We start from the raw sequence: 18,826 nt of genomic DNA on the forward strand, positions 1-18,826 counted from the left end.
CTACATCGGAGAGGCGTGTGATAAACATGACTTACATCCAAATGTAAATGAGCCCCAAAGTTTGTAAGATCTACTTGTTGAAGAAAAGACACTGATATTTTTCAGGAATTGTTCGTGTATTGGCCCTCATTCCGAATTGATCGCTCGCAAGGCGAATTTAGCAGAGTTGCTCACGCTAAGCCTACGCCTACTGGGAGTGTATCTTAGCTTCTTAAAATTGCGACCGATGTATTCGCAATATTGCGATTACAAACTACTTAGCAGTTTCAGAGTAGCTTCAGACTTACTCGGCATCTGCGATCAGTTCAGTGCTTGTCGTTCCTGGTTTGACGTCATAAACACACCCAGTGTTCGCCCAGACACTCCCCCGTTTCTCCAGCCACTCCTGCGTTTTTTCCGGAAACGGTAGCGTTTTTATCCACACGCCCCTAAAACGCCGTGTTTCCGCCCAGTAACACCCATTTCCTGTCAATCACACTACGATCGCCGGAGCGAAGAAAAAGCCGTGAGTAAAAATACTATCTTCATTGTAAAATTACTTGGCGCAGTCGCAGTGCGAATATTGCGCATGCGTACTAAGCGGAATTTCACTGCGATGCGATGAAAAATACCGAGCGAACGACTCGGAATGAGGGCCATTGTGTTTTACAAGAGGTTCCATATACTGTAAGTGGCCAAGAGAAACCTTATTTAAAATGCATTTAGCCATAGGGATCATTGTGCCTTATAACCAATGCAGGAAAATGGCGCTGATGAACTCCTTTGAATGTATGTATCTCTGATTTATTTTTTTACCCCAAGAATGTAAAGTAAAATCAGGGAGATTGCTGGTCTATTCAGGGAGTGAAGGAGATTGCTACTATTTCAGGGAGTCTCCCGCAGAGTGAGGGAGGGTAGGCAACTCTGTGTCACACTCACACTGGAAGAATCACTGTAGGAAGCCGATGGTACTGTATAAGAGGTCGATCTACAGATTGTACTGATTCAGATGAGGATGGAGTTGCTATCACAGCTGCTCCTATTGCATATAATGGGCCGGATTCAGAGATGGGCACTAATGACTACGACATTATGCACAGAGCGACTGTGAATTTATGCTAATGCCGCAGCCAATAGGCTTCCTAATGAGACGTACAAAGACGCACCATCGAAAGCACATCGGCCGCACATTAGACATTAGAGCAGCGATATGCTTGCTCACAATGGGGGTCATTCCGAGTTGTTCGCTCGTTATTTTTTTGTCGCAACGGAGCGATTAGTCGCTAATGCGCATGCGCAATGTCCGCAGTGCGACTGCGCCAAGTAAATTTGCTATGCAGTTAGTTATTTTACTCACGGCATTACGAGGTTTTTTTCTTCGTTCTGGTGATCGTAATGTGATTGACAGGAAGTGGGTGTTTCTGGGCGGAAACTGGCCGTTTTATGGGAGTGTGTGAAAAAACGCTGCCGTTTCTGGGAAAAACGCGGGAGTGGCTGGAGAAACGGAGGAGTGTCTGGGCGAACGCTGGGTGTGTTTGTGACGTCAAACCAGGAACGAAACTGACTGAACTGATCGCAGATGCCGAGTAAGTCTGGAGCTACTCAGAAACTGCTAAGAAGTGTCTATTCGCAATTCTGCTAATCTTTCTTTCGCAATTTTGATAAGCTAAGATACACTCCCAGTAGGCGGCGGCTTAGCGTGTGCAAAGCTGCTAAAAGCAGCTTGCAAGCGAACAACTCGGAATGACCCCCCAATGTCCTTTGGAACATGGCTGCTCCGCTGCTTGTGCCACTTCAACTGTGCTGTAGGGCACTGCACCTTTCAGGTCGCTGAATCATATTCCATTTATACTCCTCTAAGGTAAGAGCAGACAGGACACTGTACCCTAATTCTAAAGATCTGGGGTCTCTGCTCCTAGAACCACTGGCACATTCTGGCAGAACTGTGACTAGATAAGCTGAAGGCTGCATAAGCCTGAGGCAATATAAGCGATCAACTTTTTGTGATTGGTTGTTAAATGACTAAGCAGTTGCTAGGCAGATCAGTTTCCCATTTGGGTTTTTTTACTATTGGATTAGAGGGTTGTGCATCAAGATGGAGAGGAGGGTCTCAGTTTAGTATATAAGGGGTGGCCATCTTGCCAGACTTCCTCTGCCTTTCAGTTTTGGCCCAGGAAGGATAAGTATAATTTACTGCTTGTTTTTCCTTGCTGTTAAACTGTTTTGATTTGCATTTGCCTTCACTGGGCATTAGTATTACAGGTTTGCCCCCTTTTGCTGTGCGGTGTAATTGTGTGTGCAGTCTTGCTCCCCCTCCTACCATGCCTCGTCCTCGACGCTCAGCACCCCCCCCCAGGCGCCTCGTGGAGACGGGGAGTTCCCTCCGCTCCCCGAGCGTCGCGCCTCAGAGTGGCTTTTCACCCGCTGCGGACAGGCGGCGGGGGCGGGCAGTTATAGCCCGCTCCCCTGCCGCACGGAGACGGGCGGCCAGCGGCCGCTCGTCACGTGGTTCCGGGGCGCGCGGCTCGGCTGAGCCGCGCACCTCGGTGCTCGCAGCGGGACGGGCCTCTTCTCGCCCTCCTGCTTCGGGCGCCTCCGGGTCCCCTCCGCCTCCTGCCAGCAGCCGTGGGACACACGGCGCAGGCGCGCGATGCCCGGCCGGGCCGCGCGCCCCGGCGCCTCCAGCGCGTCCGTTCCCTCACCCTCTCTCCTGCACTGGGGACGGCTCTCTTCCCCCATCCCCGCTTGTGGCTCTCGGCGGCGTCCTGGTGGCACAGGACGACCGCGACGGAGCTGCGGGAAGTGAGGGGGGGGGGATTGTTCAGGGGCGCATGAGCCCAGGGCAGCGGGTAACGACTCCCGCTGTCCCTGGGACAATTCAGGACGGCACGCTTCCCTCCGCCACCTGGGGGTCTAGCGCGCCCCAGGTGAGTGAGGGTGACATGGGGCCCCTTGGTACTGGTGTGGCTGGGGCGGGGGACGTGGCAGCGGCTGCCGCCACGCCCGCCCCGGCGTCAACTGCATGGCAGGTTTTCCCCCCGGCCTCAGGGGTTTATTCGGGCGCCCCCTGGGCGTCAGCTTCCCCGCCGCCATGGGCGGCGCCATTGCGCGCAGGATGTCAGACTCCCTCCCACGCCCCCTACGGCCCTTTGCAATACGGGTCCGCGCAGGCGTCCGTCTCAGCGGCTTATTTTACTCACGGCGGGGCGCTTGCGGTAACGGCGCAGCAAGGCTTCGCGGGGAGCCAGTCCTTCCCCGGGGGGTTTGCGTGGCCTCCGGCTCCAACATTCCCCTTAGCCGCCAGTATGCCTTCCGTGGGTTTCATGACGGCGTCCGGCACGCAGTTTTCCCCGCGTGGGGCCAGCGCGGGCGCCGGCGTGCAGTCCGCGTGGTCGGTGGACCCCGAGTCGCGGTGCCCTTTCCGGCCTTTGCGGGCCTGCAAACAGGGCAGGCACCGGACGGTGGGTATCAAGGGGCACAAGGTTGGCCCCCTCTCCCGGCGCCCCCTCAGTTCCTTCCGGCATCCTACGGATGGACGGGAGCAGGCGTCTGCCCGCCGCAAGCGGCTTGGCGGCCGTCTTACCCCGCGAGTTTGGGTGCAGCAAGTGGGTCGGCCTTTACACAGTCGATCGGGTACACCTCGGCGGGGGCCCCCTCCCTGCAGCTGCCGGGCGGCCATCCGCCGCGGAGCGGAGGGGTGGTCCCTCCGCCTCCGCAATTGCGGACAAGTGTTAATGATGTGCTGGTTCCCCCTGTGCCTGTTGTCCCCTCTTTTTCTCCCTCACAGGTCCCGCCTAGTTCGGGGGCTACACCCGGCAGGAGACGAAGATCAAGGACAAGCGGGACGACGAACGTGGAGGGACGGCCAACAGCGGAGGCGGGAACAGCGGACGAAGAGGTTCCGGGTCCTTCGAACTCCGGTGAGATAAATATTCCTTTACACGTTTCAACATGTAGCTCTTCGTCTTCCAGCAGCGTATCATCCGGCTCTCCGCGGCGCCCGCGCAAATTAGCTAGGCTCATCGCGCGGCGAATGGCTAAGGAGGCGCATAAGGCGGCCGCTCCGGCGCAGGTGGTCCCTGCGGACCCTCCCCGTTTCGGCGAGATGGTGCATTGCGCCAACACGGCAGTTACAAGGGGAGTTCGCAAGCGCATGCGGGAAAAGATCCGCAAGGGGAAGTATGTGGACGTATTCACCCTTACGGAGGAAATGCGGCAGGGTTTTGAGGCAGCCAAGAAACCGGGCGGTATGGGGGAGAATGCGTTCCGCAATTTCCACCAGTGGCTGCGTGGGTTTTTGGTGTTCATGGTTTGCTACACGGAATCCCGTCCCTTGGAGTATGCCAATTTAGTGAAATATTTGTTTTTAGTACACGATATGTACTTAAAATCCAAAGGGTCTGCGTGGCGGGATTACGACGAGAAGTTTCGTCGCAATCAGGATGGCAACCCCATCCTGCCCGCAGGTTTTAAGGACGTTGAGGTGTGGTTGGAGGTCACGCAGCAGGTCAAACCCACCCCAGACGTCACGGCCAAGAAGCCCGGGGCGTCCGGGGTGGCGGCTTCCCGATTGACGGGGAAAGGGAAGTGTTTCGCTTACAACGACGGTAAATGCGTCAAAGGAACGAGCTGTCGTTTTCGCCACTCATGCAGGTTGTGCGGATCCAATCACCCGGCCAAAGAATGCACCGCGCCGACAAGCAGTAAGCCTGCCAATTCCGCCGAGGCCGGTGGAATTGGCAAGTAAGGCCTTCTCCCCGATTATAGTTTCTGAGTTGCTGCGCTGGCTTGCGTTATATCCCGATCGGACGGCCGCATCGTTTCTCTCGGAGGGTTTTCAGCGGGGTTTTCGCTTGCCAATTCCGGATTCGGTGTATGTGGTTGCACGCCAGAATTTGAGATCGGCTCGTGAATTCCCGCAGGAGATCCGGCGGAAGGTCGACGGGGAGATTGAGCGAGGGCGCATGGCTGGGCCCTACGCCCTTTCCCCGTTGCCCTCCTTGTGCATTTCCCCAATAGGGGTGGTGCCCAAGAAGGCCATAGGCAAGTTTCGTTTGATACAGCACTTGTCTCACCCGCCGGGGGTGTCAGTCAACGACGCTATCCCGGAAGCTCAATGCAGAGTTCGATATCAATCGTTTGACGAGGCGCTGCGCTTAGTGCGGGATGAGGGTCCAGGGAGTCTGTTGGCAAAATTGGACGTGGAGTCAGCCTTTCGCCTACTCCCACTGCACCCAGATTCCTTGCGGTTTCTGGGTTTCAAAATAGGGGGCGAATTCTACGTCGATCGGTGTCTCCCCATGGGCTGTTCTGTATCCTGCGCCTACTTTGAGTGTTTTAGCACATTTTTGCACTGGTGCGTCCAGACCGCCTCCGGGCAACCGGGGGTGGCTCACTACCTGGATGATTTTCTTTTTGTAGGGCCCGGGGACAGTTCGGTCTGTGGGGACATTCTCTCGGTGGCCGGGTCGTTATTCGGCGGTTTAGGGGTACCGGTTGCGCAGGATAAGTGCGAGGGTCCTTGCACTTGTCTTAGCTATTTAGGTATCGAGATCGACACGGTGGGAGGGTGCTGTCGCTTGCCCGAGGATAAGGTGCAGAAGCTATTGGGTTTGATTACAGACTGTTTAGGAAAACGCAGGGTTCGGCTTAAGCAGGTGCAGTCCTTGCTTGGCTCTCTCAATTTTGCGTGTCGGATTATCCCCATGGGTAGGATTTTCTGTCGCAAACTTGAGCGGGCCACAGCGGGGACGGTTCGACAGAATCACTCCGTTTACCTGTCCCGCGAGATCAAGGATGATTTGCGGGTTTGGGTCTCGTTCCTGGTGTCCTTCAACAGGGAAGTGTTGTGGCCCGCTCCTTGTTGTTCCAGTGAGCAGCTGCAGTTGTTCACGGATGCTTCAGGCAGTCGGGGTTTCGGAGCGTTCTTTGCTGGCGCGTGGTGCGCGGCGGCATGGCCGGCATCTTGGGTAACGCGTGGGTTTACCAAGAACCTGCTGCTGCTGGAATTGTTCCCAATCTTAGTGGCGCTGGAGTTATGGGCCGGACGGTTCGCAAATAGGGACATTTTGTTTCTTTGCGACAACCTAGGGGTAGTGCATGCGGTAAATAATCAGCGTTCATCATCGCCGCAGGCCCTGCGATTACTAAGGCATTTAGTGCTAGTTTGTTTACAGCGTAATATTAATTTTAGGGCTCGCCACGTTCCCGGAGTTGACAATGGAATTGCGGATGCATTGTCCCGGTTCCAGTTTGACAAATTCAGGACGTTGGTTCCGGGAGCGGAGGCAGAGGGGTTACAGTGCCCACCTTCTGTCTGGCAGATGGTCGAAGCGGTTTAACGGCGTTGGCCAGGTGTGCACTGGCTCCCTCCACGCTACGTGCGTACGATGCTGCATGGCGGGATTGGTCAGCCTTTCAGAGTAGGTACGGGGTAGCAGGTGAGTCCTCGGCCGACGCCCTGTTGACCTTTGTTTGGGAGCATTACCAAAACGGTAGGTCAAAAGCGGCCATGGCTACTGCCCTTGCGGGCATCGCCTTTCACTCGCGACTCCACGGGACAACGGACCCCACGGGGTCGTTTGTCCTTTCCAGAGCGCTGAAAGGTTGGGCGAGGTTGCACCCGGCGCCCGCGGATTCACGTAGGCCTATAACGTTGCAGCTGCTAGCGGACTTGCTGCATGTGCTACCTCGGATTGCGTCCTCGGAATTCGAGGTGGCTTTGTTTAGTAGCGCGTATGCCCTGGCCTTTTTCGGGGCTTTTCGGGTGAGCGAGCTAGTGGCGAGCAGCAAGGCGTCCCGGGAATCGGGTCTGCTCTATGAGAATGTGCGCTTGCAGGAGGGCCTGTTGCTCTGTAGGATTGTGCGATCCAAGACAGATCAAACAGGTCGAGGTCGCTGGTTGTCCTTGGAGGCTCAGGAGGGTATGGGCGTTTGCCCGCTGCGGCTGACGCAAGAGTATGTGCGTTTAAGACCTCCGGGGGGCAACCAGTTGCTGGTACACGCGCAGTCGGACCCTCTGACGAAGTTTCAGTTTGCATCGGTGTTTAAGAAATGTTTAACGGCGTTGGGCTTGCAGGAGGCGGACTTCGGTACTCATTCCTTTCGGATTGGGGCGGCTACCCATGCGGCGGCCGCTGGTTCATCACCAGCGGCTATTCGGGAGTTGGGTCGCTGGAAGTCGGCCTCCTATAAGTCCTACGTCCGTATAGATAAGTTATAAGTGCGCCTGTTGCGCTAACCCAAAAACATGTTTACTCGTCGGTTTTTGAACGCTTACCGTTCAGGAATCGAGGGTGTGAAGCGAATTTTTAAAATTTTTCCTCCGAGGGGGCCTAATTTCAATTGGCTGTTCTACCAAGGTCCACGGGAGGTTTTTTGAGTTTTCTCCTTCACTTGGGTTTATTTGGTTTACGTTGTGTTTCAGTTACAGATTATGTGCATAATCTGACGTTAGGATATTTTCTTTTACAGCTGTCATCAATTTTGGAGACCACATATGGATGGTTGGTCATTCATACGTTTTTTGGGCAGAGAAACATCCCATGGCGGCTAGGGCGAATGAGATTTTTGGGTCCAGGCAGTTTAGATGGCTAGGTGTTAGGGGCATGTTATGGGGTGATTTGTTGCGCGTCCTGTTTACACGGGAGCGCCGCTGGGGTCGCCCCAGTTGTATTATCATCCATCTGGGTGGTAATGATCTGGGCCGAGTTAAAGGTATAGACTTGATTTTGTCTATAAAGGCGGATGTAGTGGCAATACGTTGTCACTGGCCTGGGGTATGTATTGTCTGGTCGGAAATGGTGCCCCGTTTCCATTGGCGTGGTGCGGTGCGTTTCTCGGCGCTGGAGAAAGCACGCAAAAAGGTGAACTCGACGGTGTCTCTGTTTGTCAAGGCCATAGGCGGAGTGGCAATTAAGCATCCTCTGCTGGTGCTGCGGAACAGACAGTTCTATAGAGACGATGGGGTTCACCTTTCCCCGGAAGGTGTGCAGTTTTTTCTGGAAGATATTTTCGGTCTTTTTCGTTAGAGCTAGTTAGTTTCTGGTTGGTTAAGTTTCTGTTTGCGGATGGCGGTGGCGGTTTGGTAAACCTTGGTGGCGGGAAATCGCTGCCAACCAGCTGTCACACAGGCATAAGTGGTCATTGTGGGGCTCCCTCTTTAAATGGACGGCAGGTGTGTCCTTTTCTTGCGGTTGGACATTTAGACGTTCCCCTGCGGGAACCGAACGTTTGCCAGAGAAAGAGGGGTAAGGCCAGCACAATGCGGGTTATGCGGGAAGGAGGCGGGGTATGTGTACTCCCCTCCTTGGTTTGGTGGTTTCCATCTAGGTGACGGGTGCTGGTGGTTTGGCAGCGGTTTTCTGTTTTTGCCATCCTCCAAACTAGAGTAATTATATATTCAATTTCAATTCTAATTCGGCCTCAATTATTAGTTTAAAGAGTTGGTCAGCGATTAATAAACATCGTCTGACCTTTAACTCCAGCTACTGTGTCCGTGTCTTTATTTCAGTGTGTGGTGTGGTTTTATTTAGTGATAAGCTAGCTTAAATACAAGGTTTATGTAATCACAATAAAGTTATGAGCGGCTTAGATAAGCTGAAGGCTGCATAAGCCTGAGGCAATATAAGCGATCAACTTTTTGTGATTGGTTGTTAAATGACTAAGCAGTTGCTAGGCAGATCAGTTTCCCATTTGGGTTTTTTCCTATTGGATTAGAGGGTTGTGCATCAAGATGGAGAGGAGGGTCTCAGTTTAGTATATAAGGGGTGGCCATCTTGCCAGACTTCCTCTGCCTTTCAGTTTTGCCCGCCCGCCCTCCCAGAATGCGGATAGGTTTTGTTTTGCTGTGGGCTATTGAAAGCCAGATTGGCGGGAAATCGCTGCCAACCAGCTGTCACACAGGCATAAGTGGTCATTGTGGGGCTCCCTCTTTAAATGGACGGCAGGTGTGTCCTTTTCTTGCGGTTGGACATTTAGACGTTCCCCTGCGGGAACCGAACGTTTGCCAGAGAAAGAGGGGTAAGGCCAGCACAATGCGGGTTATGCGGGAAGGAGGCGGGGTATGTGTACTCCCCTCCTTGGTTTGGTGGTTTCCATCTAGGTGACGGGTGCTGGTGGTTTGGCAGCGGTTTTCTGTTTTTGCCATCCTCCAAACTAGAGTAATTATATATTCAATTTCAATTCTAATTCGGCCTCAATTATTAGTTTAAAGAGTTGGTCAGCGATTAATAAACATCGTCTGACCTTTAACTCCAGCTACTGTGTCCGTGTCTTTATTTCAGTGTGTGGTGTGGTTTTATTTAGTGATAAGCTAGCTTAAATACAAGGTTTATGTAATCACAATAAAGTTATGAGCGGCTTAATGGGGAGTGCAGCATTACACAGCAAAACGTGCACGGAGCAGTGATATTACTATTAGGCCCCTGTGATGTGTATTAGGGATAAGATGACCTTCTGCTGAGAAGCAGCATTTATTCATGAGGAGAGATAGAATTCCACAGGAGAATCCTCACATATGGATATGATGAGCCACCTTGTGTCCACTAAAACAAACTGCACAGATCCCTCACACACCAGGGGACACTTCTCAGAACTTATGTTGAGGAAAAGCAGTTGTGTTGCCTCTAGCGACTGCACTAGAAATATTATAATTGGTAGTTGCTATAGGTAATACCACTGTTCTGTTATTCTTTGCCATGGTAATAAATGTTCCCCATTTGTTTTTAAAATTCGTATTATCATCTGTTTATTTAAAAGAAGACATGGAGAATGATTTCACAATATAAAGTGCAATAATGTGCCAATAAGATGCTACCAAGACTCTTATTTATTCTTTCAAGGGCCCTACACATTTGGCGATCCGCCGCCGAGCTGCCCGACGGCGGATACGGCCGACGGGCGACCCTGCGGCGAGGCATGGGGGGGGGGCAGTGACGGGGGGAGTGAAGTTTCTTCACTCCCCCCATCACCCGGCTCCATAGAAGTGCAGGCAAATATGGACGAGATCGTCCATATTGGCCTGCATGCACAGCCGATGGGGCACCAGCGATGAACGAGCGCAGGGCCGTGCATCGTTCATCGCTGTTGCCCCCACACAGCACGATATGAACGTTATCTCGTTCATTAATGAACGAGATCGTTCATATCTTGCAGTCAGATCGCCCAGTGTGTAGGACCTATTAGTCATCTCCCACCTTGACTACTGCAACCTGCTATTCTCCTTACAGATCTATCCCTGTTCCGCTGCTACTGCTGAATGACTGATCTTCCTCTGTCATCGCCCGACATCCACTACACCTCATTGCAAGTCCATATGGCTCCCTGACTGATTAGAATGTAATTCAAATTACTCACCGTCATCTAAACAGCCCACTGCAGCACTAGCCTGTCATACAGTATCAATCATATTCTGTTTTGTTTAGCCCCCAAGCTCAGCGGGGAGCACGAATCCAGAGAGCTCCTGAGCCCATCCACCAATGTAGAGGACCTTGCATTGCCTTCGAAAGTCCAGCCCATGCCAGCCAGTGTTGCAAGGAGCGACAGCAGCCATGGGTGCCCCGGGAGCAGCTCCCTGCTGCCGCTGCCCCACATAGAGAATGGCAACAGGCCTGTGGGGGTCATTCCGAGTCGATCGCTTGCTAGCAGTTTTTAGCAGCCGTGCAAACACTATGCCGTCGCCCACTGGGGAGTGTATTTTTGCTTTGCATAAGTGCTAACGCCTGTGCAGCAGAGCGCTTGCAAAATAATTTTGTGCAAAACAAGACCAGCCCTGTACTTACTCTTCATGTGCGTTTATTCTAACATTGGAGCGTTGGCTTTTGACGTCACACACCCGCCCAGCGTTCGCCCAGCTATGCCTGCATTTTCCCTGGCACGCCTGCGTTTTTCTAAGCTCTTGCTGAAAACGGTCAGTTGACACCCAGAAAAGCTCCTTTCATGTCAATCTTCTTGCGGCCGTCAGTGCAAATGAAAACGTCGCTAGAACCTGTGCAACACCACAAAAGCCTTTGTACCCGTACGTCGCGCGTGCACATTGCGTTGCCTACGCATGCGCAGAAATGCCGATTTTTAGCCTGATCGCTGTGCTGCGAACAACGGCAGCTAGCGATCAACTCGGAATGACCCCCAGTATCTGTAAGGACTCAGGCAGAATTGGCCAATGCATTCACATTGCATTGGCTGAGAATGCCTCTGCCTGTCAGTCAGGCCGTGGTATTTGCGGGGCAATGATGCGGCGATGCGGGGGCAAGATGCTGCAAATGGGGACAGGGCGGTGACGTTTTTAGAGCGTCTGCGTCACGTCACATGCAGCAACTCAGATGGAAAAAATAGCTGGGCTGCAAAGGCAGAGGTCATCCACAGGCAGGGGTCATCCAGTTGTTGCAACCGGAATTAAATTGTGGTCGCAGCCACTTGGCAGCACGGTCAGCATGCTGGGCGGCTTTGTCCTGCACTTTGCTGCATCCAGCATGTGATAGAAACGATTGTAGATTCTGCTTTTTAGCAGTATCTGCAATCCAACCTGAATAGGGGCCCTTATCCATTATACCTTGCTCAGAGAGGTAGAATAGATTGATACGCAACAGTAATGTACTAACAACAATTCCAACATGTGGCCAGATGTAAGTACGCCCGAGTTTGGTGGCCATGCGGGATGCCAACTGAAATCTGTCTTTTTTTAAAGGGGCAATCACTTACAAAGCATGGTTTTGCCTTGGAAGTGATTGCCCCTTTAAAAAAAAGGTCTGAGTTCGGCTGGCATCCTGCACAGCAGCTAAACTTGGGCATCATTACATCTGGCCCAGGATGTCTCTTTTATTGAGCCACATAGAACTCTGTATTAAAGATGGTGATTAGTTATTTTCCAAAAGTGGTCAATCACAATAATAATGATGCATTAAATTAGTCAAGAAAGTCACATTTGAACACAGCTCACAATACACTGAAATATTCAATAATTCAATGGTTCAATCAATCTAATCACTGATACATGCAATGAGAACAATGAAGAAAGTGATTAAGAATACTGTTTCAATAACACTTACTACTTTTCTAGCTATCCCAGAAAAGAATGTCTTAGTCTTCACCGCAAATTTTACGTTGGAGCTCTTAGAACCAACAGTGCCCCAGTATTGCAATGAGGGATTTGCTGTCACTGTTCTTGTTGCACTAGGGATGGAGATCCTACAAGTGTCACAGTGTTGCAATGCAGTAAAGGCACTTATAAACAATATCAATCCTGGGTTTTATCAGTAGAAGTGTTTCAGTATGCAAAAAAAGATGTAATTAGCGAAAGTATCTTAGGCTCTCTAACAATGCAGCTTCCTCCGTAGTAATTATTCCATGGACAAATAACTCAGTCTTTACTCCTTAAAGCAACTCAATACCCCTTGGACAAATAACTCAGTCTTTACTCCTTATGGCAACTCAATGTCTCTCAAGCTCTTCTTATAAATTGTGTCTCTGTCCTGGTAACTGTATTCAAACAGTAACTAGTCTGCGGGATGTTCTATTAAGGGCCTGGTAATACCCCTTCTCTCCAAGAGGTGGTGCGCAGTATGTCTGACAAATGGACAATTGGGCCCAGCTCTCGCCCTCTTGCAGCCCACAACAACAATAGTCTCTGATTCTGGTCCGTCCTTACCCCCTGCTGTATTAGTATGACACTCTCTAATATGCAACACTGTCTTTACGCTTTTAAAGGGGCACACACACAACTTTCCAGACAGCAATAGGCAGCGGCACCTACACACCATGTACATCTACTGTACCACCAAAAGTAAACTGTAATGTATATGTATTCATATATAAATGTAATCATCAATTTTACTGTATATTATTCATTAATAGATACAACCTGAGTACTTCTGGACTGGCTGCTGGTTCTACCCTGCCTGATCCCCTGCCACATGCACTGTTCTGGTCCTGGGGAAGTTTTCCACCTGTGTGGTGATATCACTATGTGTATTTGTGGTTATGTGCGGTGGTGCCTTCAGTATACAGTATGCAATTATTATACAGTTCTCTGACGTCTTCTATTCACCATTATAGATTCTATTCATATTCACCCATGACTCCCCTTAATTGGTTCTCATGAACCACTCTTCATAATATTATCTTTGCCTCCTATTTCTAAAGAGTAATCTCAACCCTCAGGTAACTTTGGGCGTCATTCAGAGATGGACGCAGCTGTTGTGTTCGCATGCAGCAGCCGCGTCCATCTCGTCTGCACACGCACACTGGCCATAGTGTGCGTGCGTGATCCTTCACCATTGGGCCACATTCCAGAAGGATGCAGGTGCAAGGTGTTGACAGTGACTGGCGTTGGGTGGGCGGTGATGCGGAGTTGTGAGGGCATGGCAGGCAAAACAGGCATGTTGGGATCATTTTCGGGGCGGCTGCGTGATGCTACACACAGCTGCTCCGAGAAACAAAATGGCGCCGAACCGCCTGCAAGTGCAGCCAGGCTGGAGTTGACCTTAAATCATTGCAACTGCAATTAAATTGCGGACGCATGTGAGTAGATCGATGTAGATATTCCTGCGAAGCAAGATCTGAGTCCATCTCTGAATGAGTCCCATTGTAACCATCCAATCTAACCAACCTCAGTAACACTGTAGTTTTAATCCCCACTTCTGCAGGGTTATAGGCTGCACTTTAGGCAGAAGATAAATTGTGGGGAATGATGAAAGTGGAGTGCGCTACTGCGCAGACTCCATATTGCTACTCCTCTAGGGAAGCTCCATTCCCTGTACCAAGATGGCTGCCAACGGCTACTACTGAGCATTTGAAGATACATGTGGGACATTATTAGAGTACCACAGTGGAAGACCTGCAATGACCTGCTGTTTTAGATGCTGTTCCAGCATCCTGCACCGATACCTGGTACTGAGATACACTCACTGGCTGATGAGTTGTATGACACCCAACTCCACTCTGGCTTCAGTCCATCTACCAGTTTGTATAATAGTGTGTACAGCTGTACCTTTATTTCCAGTAAAACCACTCCACCCGTTAATTAACTGGGCTGTTTGTAGCTGTTAGGCATCCGCTGGTGTGTACAGAAACACTGCTACATCCTCAAGCTTCTACATGTCACACTCGGAGTCGAAGCTGGTGGACCCAAACTGGAGTCTGGAGTTGGAGGCTGGTTAGAAGCAGAGTGCGGGAAACTGGGTGGTCAGATTAAATTCCCCCTCATAGAATGATGAGAACTTGATAACTAAGGGGGTCATTCCGAGTTGTTCGCTCGCAAGCTGCTTTTAGCAGCTTTGCACACGCTAAGCCGCCGCCTACTGGGAGTGAATCTTAGCTTATCAAAATTGCGAACGAAAGATTAGCAGAATTGCGAATAGACACTTCTTAGCAGTTTCTGAGTAGCTCCACACTTACTCGGCATCTGCGATCAGTTCAGTCAGTTTCGTTCCTGGTTTGACGTCACAAACACACCCAGCGTTCGCCCAGACACTCCTCCGTTTCTCCAGCCACTCCCGCGTTTTTTCCAGAAACGGTAGCGTTTTTTCGCACATACCCATAAAACGGCCTGTTTCCGCCCAGAAACACCCACTTCCTGTCAATCACATTACGATTACCAGAACGAAGAAAAAACCTCGTAATGCCGTGAGTAAAATTCCTAACTGCATAGCAAATTTACTTGGCGCAGTCGCACTGCGGACATTGCGCATGCGCATTAGCGACTATTCGCTCTGTTGCGACAAAAAAATAACGAGCGAACAACTCGGAATGACCCCCTAAGTGAGGGAGTTCAGGAGGATCCTATCAACTGTAGTACTGCTGGAGGTATAAGTTCTGATGGAACCCAGAGGGCGGCAGAGGTGAAAAACAGGTTCTGACAGTAGGCAGGATGCAAAACTCAACTCGACGGAGGAAGAGCTGGCTAGCAGGACAGGGAATCACAAAGCCTGAGAAGGAGCTGGAGTAACCTTGACTTGGACCGGGACTGGAACATTATACAGGAACTAGTCTTGAACAATAGCAACATGATTTGGCCTGGTATCAGAATGCACTGAGTCTAGAACTATTGATAACAGAAACTGGCTTCTACCAGAATGATCAAGAACTGGGCTGGAACCGGTAATGACAGAATCTGGGCTAGTACCATAATGCTCAGGGACCAGGCTGGGACCGGGCTGGAACCGGCGGTGACAGCATCTGGGCTGGTACCAGAATACTGAGGAACCACCAGTAGTGACAGAATCCGGGCTGATACCAGAGTGCTCAGGAACCAGGCTGAAACCAGTGGTGACAGAATCTGGGGTGATACCAGAATGCTCAGGAGCCGGTGGTGACAGAATCTGGGCTGGTACATGAATGCCCAGGATTCACAGGATGGTCTTTGAAATTACTGCTGGCAGATTCACGTTAACCACTTTGAGGAGCACAGGGCTTCAGCATGCAACATAGGCTGTAAACTTTGTTGCATTGGCGGTTTGCCAGCTGCATAGATTCCCATTTTAAAGGTGGTGCTGGGAGCTGATTGTCTGGACAGTCTGCCTCTCTCAATGCAGCACAGCCATTGGTGGAATAGTGATTACCTGAGTGGACTCACGATGGCTGCACCCTGCAACTGGAACTGGTGGGAACCAGAGCACGTAGGAAGCTGGCCCCATACACTCTGAAGGAACCTTGGCCACTGCGGCAGCGGTAGAACAGAGCGGGCAGGTTGAACAGGACTTCAGAATGGAGCTGCAGTGGGAGCCAGCTATACTTTTACCACAGCACTCAGAGTCGGGGCCTGCATCTGGCTACCTAGACCTCTTCTGGGGATGGCTTCAGGAAACTTCTTGGCTTTTCAAGCGAGGATCATGGCATCAAATGCATTGACCCATGACCTTTCTTCTGGCCATAGCCCTTCCAGTCAATGAGATACAGGAGATTCCCATAGCAACAATGAGAATCTAGAATTTTTTTTATTTCAAAATCCACTCCATGTTGAGTTTGTACTTGTGGTGCTTGAGGAAGTACCGCTTGAAATTGATTCTATATTTATGGTTTCAACACACATATGTGAAAAGTATTTGGTTTTTAAGGTAAGACGGTAACTTGAGTCGATAAGCCGGCAGATTGAAATACCTTATACCTATGGCCTTCATTCCTACTTGATCGCTCGCTAGCTGCTTTTAGCAGCAGTGCAATCGCTAAGCCGCCACCTTCTGGGAATGTATGTTAGCTTAGCAGAAGTGCGAACGAAAGGATCGCAGTGCTGCTACAAAAAAAATTGTGCAGTTTCAGAGTAGCTGCAGACTTACTCCTAGCTTGCGATCACTTCAGACTATTTAGTTCCTGCTTTGACGTCACAAACACGCCCTGTGTTCTGCCAGCCATTCCCCCGATTCCACAGCCACTCCTGCGTTTTTATCTGGCACGCCTGCGTTTTTACACACACCGACCGAAAACGGTCAGTTACCACCCAGAAACACCCACTTCCTGTCAATCACTCAACGATCAGCAGTGCGACTGAAAAGCGTCGCTCGAGCTTGTGTAAAACTGCATTGGCTTTTGTGAAAGTACGACGGGCGTGCGCAGTGCGCCCCATACGCATGCGCAGAATTGCCGATTTTTTTGCCTGATTGCTGTGCTGCGAACAACGGCAGCTAGCGATCAACTCGGAATGACCCCCTCCCCTATGTCTGTTGAAACCATTAATCTTGAATCCATTTCAAGTGGCACTTCCTCGAGCGGGCAACAAACTTCGTAGATGGTACTCTAAGCCACAGGTATGTGTCTATAATCAAACCCGATCCCTCACTTTCATACTAGGATTAGCCATCTTTCCGATCTGCTGAAAGCTTGTAATGCACACATGGTTTTAACAGTGATGAGTCTACCCTCTTCCAAATGCCAACAAATTTGCTGAAGACCTGTTTCGGCTGCTGGAACATCAAATGCTGGGTGAGATTGGAATTCCGGAAAATGGGAGTGAAGACCATAGATGGTTAGGAATAGTGTTGAGACTGAAGAGGTATGATAGGAGTTGTTGTGAGCAAATGCACACGCCATAGATTTTAATGGTGTGATCGCAAGCTGAGATTAGTCGCGGCATGACATGCACTACAGTTTGCTGCGTTGAGTATGCCCATGCGTATGCATCACGGCAATGATCAGCATGACTACATCTGTATGTAAAGTCAGAGGAAAGTTTCCAAGTCTTGGTTTACCCTCTCAGTTTGTTTGTTGCTCTGTGGATGGTAAGTGGTGGAGAATTTGAATTTGACTTGTAGCACTGAACAAAGGGCCTACCAAAACGTCACCACAAATTGCACATCTTTATCAGAGATTATTTCCCTCGATAGCCCAGTCTGAAAATTTCTGAGATGAACATTTGAGCAAATCGAGAAGCTAAAGGTAGCCCAACCAGGGGAACAAAGTACGCCATTTTTGAGAAGTGTTCCACATTAGTGTTATGTCCCTTGGAGCTTGGCAGATCTGTGATGAAATCCATGGATATGTGAGTCCATGGGAGCTTCAGCATGGCCAAATGCTGCAGAGTTCTAGCTGGAGCTTGAAGTGAAATGTTATGTTGGTCACATTTGATATAGGAAGAGATGAAACCCTGAACGTCTGCTCTCATGGTTGGCCACCAGTATGTTCTCTGGAGTCTTTTGGAAAAGATTATTTTGAGGCGAATGGTAAAAATTCTATTTGCAGCAAACACAGTTGGATTCAAAAGTGGGTAGCTTCCAGCCAAAGAGAAGTCTTCACCCACGGCCATTACCCGAGAGAGAGCATCTGCCTTGCTGTTCTGGGAGCCTGGTCGAAGGACAACTTGAAGTCAAAACAGGAGAACATCTTCCAGCAGCTTGTCTTGGAGTGAAGCATTGTGCTGACTTAAGATACAAGAAATTCTTGTGCTCAGTATAAACAGTTATGGGGAACTGAGCTCCCTCCAGAAGATATTGCCATTCCTTGAAGGTTAACTTGACAGCTAAAAGTTCTTCCTCCCCAATGGGATAGTTTCTCTCAACAGGAGAATAATTCTTGGAAAAGCATCCATAGAGATGGAGTTTGCCTCCTATCAGTTGTGAGAGTACTGTTCCTAATCCCTCAGATGAAGCATCTAATTCAAGAATAAAAAGCTGCATTACATCTGGCTGTTTAAATGCCAGTGCAGAAATGAAAGATTATTTAAAGATTTGTAAAGCTGATTCGCCTCTGCTGACCAGTGGGATGGATCGGCACCCTTTGCGAATGAGATACGCAGTAGCGGATCTTGCCACGGGCAAGCAGGACTTTTGCCTGGGGTGCCGCCTTCAGGAGGGCGCCGGCGCCTTCCGCAGGGCGCCGCACTATGGCAAGATCCGCTACTGCTGTGCCTCCCGCTGGTTCCCCGCTGTGAAGGGAACTAGATGCTACACGTCTAGTTTCCCTTCGTGGAGAGGACCTTTGCTTTGCGGTGCGCAATGACATCATCGCGCACTGCACAGCATTGTGGGACTGACAGACGCTAGGGGTCATAATTGACCTCTAGTGTCTGTCTATGCCAGATCCGAGGAGAGGAGCAGCGCCGGCGGAGGTCTGCAGCGGTCGGGAGCGGGGATAGTAAGTATTAATTTTTCTTTTCTTTTCTTTTTCAGCGGCGCTACTCTACTGTACAGGGGGCGTAACTGACCACACCCCCTGTATGAAGCCATGCCCCTATTTCCCACTCGGGGTGCCAAAAGGGCAAGAACCAGCCCTGGAGAGATGTATGGGGCTACTAACGTAGAGAATCCTCTGATGAACTTGCGATAGTAGTTAGCGAAACCTAAGAAATATTGTTTAACTTTCAATGAAGTAGGCTTGGATCAGGTGAGAAATGGAATAGCTTGAACCTTTTCGGCATCCA

The sequence above is a fragment of the Pseudophryne corroboree genome, chromosome 1 (assembly GCF_028390025.1).
Source record: "Pseudophryne corroboree isolate aPseCor3 chromosome 1, aPseCor3.hap2, whole genome shotgun sequence".
Classification (NCBI taxonomy): domain Eukaryota; kingdom Metazoa; phylum Chordata; class Amphibia; order Anura; family Myobatrachidae; genus Pseudophryne; species Pseudophryne corroboree.